We start from the raw sequence: 9,864 nt of genomic DNA on the forward strand, positions 1-9,864 counted from the left end.
CACACACAATTAACACGCAGGCTTATATCCTAGCCCTGCCCACTGAAATGGTCTAGAAGCAAAAGCAGCCCATCAGTTCAGTTCAGTTCAGTCACTCAGTCATATCCAACTCTTTGCAAACCCCATGAATCGCAGCACGTCAGGCCTCCCTATCATCACCAACTCCCGGAGTTTACTCAAACTCATGTCCACCAAGTCAGTGATGCCATCCAGCCATCTCATTCTCCGTCATCCCGTTCTCCTCCTGCCCCCAATCCCTCTCAGCATCAGGGTCTTTTCCAATGAGTCAACTCTTCGCATGAGGTGACCAAAGTATTGGCATTTCAGCCTCAGCATCAGTCCTTCCAGTGAATATCCAGGACTGATCTCCTTTATGATGGACCGGTTGGATCTCCTAGCAGTCCAAGGGACTCTCAAGAGTCTTCCCCAACACCATAGTTAAAAAGCATCAATTCTTCGGCACTCAGCTTTCTTCACAGTCAAACTCTCACATCCATACATGAGCACTGGAAAAACCACAGCTTTGACTAGATGGACCTTTGTTGGCAAAGTAATGTCTGCTTTTTAATATGCCATCTAGGTTGGTCATAACTTTCCTTCCAAGGAGTAGGTGTCTTTTCGTTTCAAGGCTGCAATCACCATCTGCAGTGATTTTGGAGCCCCCAAAAATAAAGTCTGACACTGTTTCCACTGTTTCCCCATCTATTTCCTGTGAAGTGATGGGACCAGATGCCATGATCTTAATTTTCTGAATGTTGAGCTTTAAGCCAACTTTTTCCCTCTCCTCTTTCACTTTCATCAAGCAGGTTTTCAGTTCCTCTTCACTTTCTGACATAAGGGTGGTATCATCTGCATATCTGAGGTTATTGATATTTCTCCCAGCAATCTTGATTCCAGCTTGTGCTTCTTCCAGCCCAGCGTTTCTCATGATGTACTCTGCATATAAGTTAAATAAGCAGGGTGACAATATACAGCCCATAGAGAATACCTAAAAATTAATATAGATATTCCCCCCACAAAGAGGTGGGACACCTTGAACTGTGGTCTGCATCTGTGGTAATCTGCCTCCCAAAATACAGTGTGAAGGAGAAGGGAGGGAGTTAACATTTCCTTGGAGAAACCAGTAAACACCCCCTAGACAAGAGATCAAGGTCAACATCATTCACGATAAATCCTGTTGCTGGAACGTAACTTATACATGATGTGTTGAGAATTGTACTTCCCTCTGTCAGCTTCCTCCCCCAAACCCAAAACCTCAGGCTAACTTTGAGAAGACACCAGACAAACACAAACTGAGGGACCTTTCACCAAGTACCTGAGAAATCGGCAAAGGCCAGAGTAGCCTAAGAAGACACAGTGATTAAATAAAATATAACATTATGGAAGGGATTTTGATATGCAGAAAAAAGATATTAGAGAAAAACAAATGCATCTCAATAAAGTGTATTTTAGTTTAAAAAGCAAACAAAGATCACTCTGGCTGCTATATACATAATAGCACTAAGAATGATGCAAAGAATGATACTAAGACTGGTGTTAAGAATGATGCTGTATAAAGAATGATGCTGAGAAGGATGCCAAGGATGATGCTATGTAAAAATGATGTTACAAGCCTGGGTCCCTGATGTCTATGTAGCCATCACACCAACTTTTCATATCCTTCTCTAGACTCCTTATTTTGAAGGAGAAAAATGAGCCTTTGTATGCTGAAGTCATGAGTCTTCTTGTGTGTGGGTGGGGGTGTGTGTGTGTGTGTGTGTGTGTCTTAAATACCTTTATTGATATCTTTTGTATATCAGCTCATTAAAGTCTTTGCTTCCTATTTCTTGCATTAATTTCCTGAAAGCTCCAGACTGGCAAAAATATTAAGTACACAGATGATTTCTATATGACATACTTAATATTTAAAAGTTTGTTATTTGTTTTGCACATGTCTATGGCTTAACTACTTTCAAAACAAAAATCACATTTAGAATTACAGACTATTCAAAACCTAAAAGTCAGCCAATGTCTATGGTTTACAGTGTAGAGCTTGCAGACAATACAAACTATATATAGTTCATCTTTTTTTAAAAAAAGAAAGCAGTGCCTCATACTGAACTCTAGAAAAAGGTGCGGATACACGGGGAAGCTCACTGATGATTCCCCTTTATATTTATAATATAGATCAACACCAAATTATTTCACATATCGTATACCATATATATATATATTTAACAAGATTCTGGTGTAAAAGTCACAAACCAACATGCAAATACAAAATGTTCAGTTCAGTTCAGTCGCTCAGTCGTTTTCAGCTCTTTGCAACCCCATGGACCACAGCACACCAGGCTTCCCTGTCCATCACCAATTCCCAGAGCTTACTGAAACTCATGTCCATAGAGTTGGTGATGTCATCCAACCATCTCATCTTCTGTCATCCCCTTATCCTCCTGCCTTTGATCTTTCCCAGCAGCAGGTTATTTTCCAATCAGTCAGTTGTTCGCATCAGGTGGCCAAAGTATTGGAGTTTCAGCTTCAGCATCAGTCCTTCCAACGAAGATTCGGGATTGATTTCCTTTAGGATTGACTAGCTGGATCTCCTTGCAGTCCAAGGGACTGTCAGGAGTCTTCTCCAATACCGCAGTTCAAAAGCATCAATTCTTTGGCACTCAGCTTTCTTTATGGTCCAACTCTCACATACATACATGACTACTGGAAAAACCATAGCTTTGACTAGATGGACCTTTGTTGGCAAAGTAATATCTCTGCTTTTTAATATGCTATCTAGGTCGGTCATAGTTTTTCTTCCAAGGACAAGTGTCTTTTACTTTCATGGCTGCAGTCACCATCTGCAGTGATTTTGGAACCCAAGAAAATAAAGTCTGTCACTGTTTCCATTGTTTCCCCATCTATTTGCCAAGTAGTAATGGGACTGGATGCCATGATCTTCATTTTTTGAATGTTGAGTTTTAAGCCAGTTTTTTCACTCTCTTTTTTCATTTTCATCAAGAGGCTCTTTAGTTCCTCTTTGCTTTCTGCCATAAGGGTGGTGTCATCTGCATATCTGAGGTTATTGATATTTCTCCCGGCACCTTGATTCCAGCTTCTACTTCAGCCAGCCAGGCATTTTGCATGATATACTCCGCATAGAAGTTAGATAAGCAGGGTGACAATATACAGCCTTGACGTACTCCTTTCCCAATTTGGAACCAGTCCATTGTTCCATGTCCAGTTCTAACTGTTGCTTCTTGACCTGCATACAAATTTCTCAGGAGGCAGGTAAGGTAGTCTGGTATACCCAACTCTTTAACAATTTTCCATAGTTTGTTGTGATCCATACAGTCAAAGGCTTTGGCGTAGTTAATAAAGCAGAAGTAGACGTCTTTTTGGAACTCTTGCTTTTTTGATGCTCCAATGGATGTTGGCAATTTGATCTCTGGTTCCTCCGTCTTTTCTAAATTCAAGTTGAACATCTGGAAGTTCTCAGTTCACATACTGTTGAAATGTTAGGAATGTTAGGAAAGGTTTAACATATATAGGGGAAAATATTGTCTTATGCATTGTGAAGAGTTTTTACAATCCAGTGTAAAGGCAAATGTGGTTGAAAAAATAGGGAAACACATATACAATGATAGAAAAAAATGTAATCAAGCCATCTAATAATAACAGATTTCAGATATCACTTATTTAACATTATGTCCAAAAATGTCCATGTGCTGCAGAGGTCTCTACAACTGAATTAGAATAGGGTCAATTAGATCTGCAAATAGAAGCCTTAGCAAGTAAACTCACCTCATGATTCTGTCTCTGAGAGAATGAGGCTTGACTTCCAGTGAAAGGCAGGTGAGCAAAGTCATGAAGAAACGTTCTTTACAATAGCTTAACTGTACCAATTCAGGGTACTGTACATATTTCCCCAGCTTTGCATGCACACAGTATTCTGTGATAAAAAGATTCAGTTAATTTTTTAAAAAGCATAAATGGAAAAAATATTAGAACTCAATGAAGTTAGGGAAACCACAAAGGCACTGAACTCCAGCAACACATGAGAAGCTAAGGGATAAAATTAATTGTAAAATCTGGATGATTAATCTTCCATCAGCACTCTGGTTTTGGATTTACTTTTAGCATTTCATACTAGCCTTTGGATAAAATTGAAAACTCTGACAAGAACCAATGTTTTGGAAGAAGCAGTGTCACCTGTAAACATCCTGCCACCTGACTAACAGGATGGCCTCTGCTTCAAGACCCGGGATGTGATAAGACAGGAAGCTCTCAACACCCAGGCCTGGAGAAGATGGACTGCACATATCACTGTGAGTGAAGCCATTCTAGTGCAATAGAGCTACTGATCATTTACATTTGTTCTTTAAAAAAATTCCAAAACTAACAAATCTTTTTCTCCAGAATTGTAAAAGATAAAATCTATGAGTCAGTACTGTAATGTGATTACAGAAAAATAGCCAATTGAAAAGAAAACTCCACGGGCCAACCACATCATCCCCAATCCACTTCCTGTTACCAGTACCTTCTACCTGCTCCAAAGATGGAGCCTCAGACACCTCAACTCAAAGTTGAGTAAATGATCATCTCTGTCACCGCAGCACAAACAATGTAGCTTCTTTCTTACACACGACACTGATATCCTTCTTCAGGATTTTCTTTGAGGGTGTTACTCAACACCGATTCTTTTAAAGGTAACAGAGGTGTCACAAAAAATTCCGTGGAATTCTTCTGCAATTCCACAAAGACATCTGGCAATTTCATACTTTCATTCCTCTCCCCAACAGTTTTTCTTTCTCTAAATTACAATTGACAACTCACTTAAGATTTTTTTATTTTACTTAAAATAAAGGAGCTTTTCAGTGCCTCCTGGCTCCAGATAACTGCAAGATTTAGTGAAATTCAGCGCCAGTAATTAGGAGGTAGATACTGTAAAATTCAAACTTGGACATAGGCGTGTCCTACTCAGAAAAGATTTTATACACATAAAAACCTGTGCTTCCTGTCTCACATTTTATAAGCAACACAGGTTAATTTCAATTTCAGTTTTCCTTTCTGATTCAGACACGTGTACCTCACTTAAAGGAACAGTCTCCCGGCTACCTTCGCACACAGACCTCAGTGTTTACTGAGAGCCTGAAGTCAGCGCCTCCTCCAGGGCACTCATCCATTTGAGAAAACATTCTCCCTTGCATCTTACCTTGTAGGCTATGTTCACAGAAATCAGACAGAGGGAGAAGTGCTTTAGAGGACAGTCAAGGACAGACTGGATGCAGAGCCGAGCCCCTGCTTCCCCAGCGCACCTGCGCGGGTGGTGCTCCAGGCAGGCTGGGCCTCCTCCCCGGGACCACAGACCTACTTTACTCTGTAATAAAGCAGGCAGTACTTCAGGGGATCTGGCAGAGGGAAGCTCAGGACCTTCTCATGCAGGAAGTTCACCGGGGGCTCAGGCTTGGCGTCCGGCAGGGGTGGTCACCTCTTCTTTCCCCTCCACTCCTCCTCCAGATCTTCAGAGCCATTGTCATCAGAGGGGTTGGAGATCCGACTGGCGAAGACCTCTTTGTCCAAAAAGACAACCGTTTCCACTCGGCGGCAGCAAACTCTCCTTCATTTAAAGTTGGGAGTGTTCTTCAGTCTGTTTCCACTTCTGTTCCCTGCTTTCTGGTGAATGATCTTCTTAACGGTGCCCCAGATGGCGACGCGCGCCAGGTCCTGGAGGCTGTGAACCGCCAGGGGTATCACGTAACTGGAGGAGCCTCAGTTTCCCTGACTGGCTGGCAGGGCTAGATCAGCGGAGCAGAGGAGACAGCCAAGAAAAACCAAGAAACCTGCTTCTCGGTTTCCGAAGCGGAAGGGCCAGTGAGTGTTATCTTCGTTACTTCTCTTGCAGCAGCAGGACCAGGATGCCCCCAACCTTGAGAAGACTCTTTGTCTACTGCTCCTGCTCCTTCTGCATGCCCGCCCCGCATTCCACCCGGTCATACTGAGAACAACCTGGAGAAATCTCCAGGCCATTGCCAGTAATGAAGGAGGGTTCAGAGAAGTCAAACTTGTCAGAGCTGTCGCTTGTCCTGATGAAGTCCAGCTTCTGCTTTGCCTACTCTGTCACATCTGAATGGAGTTCTACCACGTGGTTCACACCAAAGGGGCCAACGATGAGCCCCACCATGGAGCTGAGGTAGCCAGTGCCGCTGCCCAGGTTCAAGAAGGAAAGGCCAGGCTACAGGTCCACGGCCTCCATCAGCTCCGAGGAGATGCATGGAGCAGAGAGGTGGATGTTGCTGTGCTTCCATGCCAAGTCTTTACATGCGTTCTCTAAATTCTTCAAGGTAGTAGTCTGCACGGTCAGTAGCTCAGAAAGCCTGCACCACCAGCTCTGAGCAGATGCACTGAGCCTCCTTCAGATTGTCTATCAGCTCGTTGTCATCCTCACCAGTTCTTAAGGCACCTCCTATCTTCGGGATCACGCTTAGGCAGAGCTGCCGCTCCTCCGGCGGCCCTCACCCATCCGCCTCCCACCATGCAACCTGAACCTTTGCCACCATAGACATCCCAGTCGTGAGTCTTCTTGATGCACAGTTTCTCCAGATGTGAAAATATGATGCATATTTCATTCTTCTTTCATGAAATGTGACTGTTGACAGCCTTACCATTTGGAATACTGATTTCCCTTCTACACAGAGCGCTCATGTTATAACTTCATTTAAGGCACTATAATTTTGAAAACTGATCTCTCTTTTTACGTTGAGAGTGACACCACTTTCAATGACAACAACCTCAGGAAATGTTTGCCAGATCAGTCACATGCCTAGTGAGGGGTGTACTACTCTTCTTATTGACCAAAATATATCATCAAGTCGGGAAATTCTAATAGAGAACCTGAGACACAACACTTTTTTACAAAAGTGAAACAGTTGTGTTCCAAGCCGGTCTCTAGTCAGTGATTTGGAGCTAAACCTTCTAACCTGACCTTCATTTTGGTGCACCTGTTTTGTGTTCTGTATGCTTGTTTGCAGTCTGTCCATCTCATCTTGCATTTCTACAGTTGTACCAGGATTCTGGTGCACCTCGGTGGCATCAACCAACAGAATGGAGTCAGACTGGAGCCCTCGGGGAGCATTTGTCCAACTCCTCCCTGATGTTGATAGCGTCATCAAATGTCTATTTATATAGATAAACTGCAACTAAGCAAAAATCTATCCAAGCAAAAACCTTGGGTAGATTGATCTACCCAAGGTTAATCAACAAAATTTGTAAATATGTGATGGATGTTCAAATCCAGGTCAGCCAAGCCTGGATGTTTCTCCTAAGCCTGTATATTTTCTACTCATAACTTGATTATAAAATTACTGAGGTGTGTATTTTGCATTTGCACAGGTAATTCCTCTTTACCTTTAGAGTTAAGTCACTGACCCCCAAATTGCCCTGTTCTGCTTCTAATTTATTCTAAATAGAACACAGTTTAGCAGGGTCAGGAGGAAGAGAAATAACATGTAGAGCATGCCTGCTGTGTGCCAGGTATACATAAGCTAGAAATTTCACAAATTTTAATCATTTCCCACTGCAACCTCCATCTAGCTTTTTGAAGGAAATCTTAATCTCATTGGGAATTAGAATTACACAGTAGGTTCTGTGAAGTGAGAGATGATAGTCTATCCTAGGGGCTTTCCTAGGGGCTTCCCTAGTGGTTCAGCTGGTTTTAAAAAAACCTGCCTGCTAGTGCAGGAGACAAAAGAGACATGGGTTCGATCCCTGTGTGGGGAAGATCCCCTGGAGGAGGGCATGACAGCCCGCTCCAGTAGTCTTGCCTGGAGAATCCCATGGACAGAGGAGCCTGGCGGGCTACAGTCCATGGGGTCGCAAAGAGTTGGACACACTGAAGCAACTTACCACGCATGCACGCAGTTTGATACACAATTCACTAAATCAAACACTTCACTGTCAGTACACCCTTTGGCAGTTTTATTCCTCAAGTTTTAATATTCAGTTCTTTTCTCAATCAAATGTTCTATAGTTTCAAATACATACTTTCATTAAGAGTTTTAAACATGTATCTTTGTTCAGAGTCAAGTCATGGATTTTCCGAAAGGTGTAACAAAAGCAACATTATATTTAAATAGACAGCTCCAACTGATTTATTAAAGTATTGCTTTTTAAAAGATGAGCAACACTAATCAATTCTAATGATCAGTAAGCTCTGCAGTGTGTGAAGTTTGCCATGCAGCTTGTGGTCTATAATGAGCCTGTATGGTTTTCTGAGCTGAATGAGTTGGGTTTTTTAAGTCGTTTTCTCTACTAAAATACTGAGATTACAAGATTGTCCTCTTGAGTAAAAACATGTTACCATCTTTCTCTTGCTGAGGCTAGGCCATTTTTGAAGCTGGAAGGTACCTGCCTTGCTGAGGGAAGGTAAGTAGCTGTGGTTTCCTGAGAGTGTTAAGTTCCAGTGACAGCCCTCTCTGCCCCAGGCCCAGCAGATGAAAATTCTAGATCCAGTACACAGCCAGACACATTTAAAATCTTGAACTATATTTTACAAAAAGATGTTTAATATCTAAGATATTTGATAAAAATTTTCCCCATAGGTTAGGGTATCAAGAAGGACCACTCATATCTCCAGATTCTAAAAGGTTATTGATTAATGACACTTGTCAAGGGCTTAGAAGGTTATGGCATTTTAATCAGATTTACACTTGGAAACAAATTTCCCCTCTTTTGGAAAACACACAGTTTTATCTCAAGATAAAACAGCATCAGTTGAATGCAGGTTGACAATTTGTGTTCGTGGAGCTAGACAATTGATTTAAACTTTGATCTTTTAAATTTTCTGTGACATTGGAGACATTTTGACTCTGAAACATTCCACAGCTGTATCTTACTGGAAAGGTCCAGGAAAAGGTGACAGCTGATATTGGTATAATACTGACGGAAATTAGACCCACTCCTGGTTCCTACAGTGGTGTATCCAAGTATTATTGAAATGAAGGAAGGATGCTATAGAAAACTGGGCTGCGTGAGATGCCCACACTATTTATCTTCACCTGCTCTGACGTATTCCCTGTCCTTTACCCTCTACCTCATCCTGGTGGCAGTTTTTTAACTGTGCCCCCCATCCTCTTGTATATTCTTTCAGTGCCTAACTTTCACCATGATTTTGTGACAGTTAGTCACTCTATTTGATTGCTTTTTATACATTCTTTACTCTATAACCTCTGCTGACAGAATAAATAAAATCTTCCCAAAGCGTTAGATACAATGATTTGAATGCAAATCCTCTGGGAACCTCTACACAATTTTTCAAGCCTATGTATCATGTCATGTTTTGACTGTTTTATTACACTTACTCAATTTAAGTTGAATTAGGCAAGTGCTAGGTCTTTTCTTCTATATTTCAATTTTTCCTCACCTACAGTCTAGCACAGAACATGCTCAATCAAGGTTAGTTGAATTTAATTAAATTACTTTTCCATGGAATTTGGGCTTCCCTTGTGGCTCAGCTGGTAAAGAATCCACCTGCAATGTGGGACACCTGGGTTCAATCCCTGAGTTGGGAAGATCCCTTGGAGAAGGGAACGATTACCCACTCCAGGATTCTGACTGGAGAATTCCATTGACTGGGTAGTCCATGGCCTCACAAAGAGTTGGGCATGACTGAGCAACTTTCACCTCACTTTCCATGGAAAGACATTCTTAATTCCATTCAACAGGTGTTTTTCAGTGTCCATTTCTCCAACTCACCTCACTTCAACTCACAGCATAATAGACAAGTAAGTTTCTTCTCAGGTATCATGACATATTTTGCTTCTCCTGATTTTTTGCCTGTTTGCATACTAATCCAAGCAAAGATGACTGCCAAAGTCTTGAAAGTGGAGGAAACTC

General features: G+C 41.9%; 1 pseudogene; it reads right to left on the reverse strand.

Annotated features, from left to right (window-relative positions):
- Positions 1–5,340: 5,340 nt before the first annotated feature.
- LOC122679086 lies at positions 5,341–7,882 on the reverse strand (annotated as a pseudogene).
- Positions 7,883–9,864: the final 1,982 nt, after the last annotated feature.

Source organism: Cervus elaphus, chromosome 21 (assembly GCF_910594005.1).
Source record: "Cervus elaphus chromosome 21, mCerEla1.1, whole genome shotgun sequence".
Lineage (NCBI taxonomy): Eukaryota > Metazoa > Chordata > Mammalia > Artiodactyla > Cervidae > Cervus > Cervus elaphus.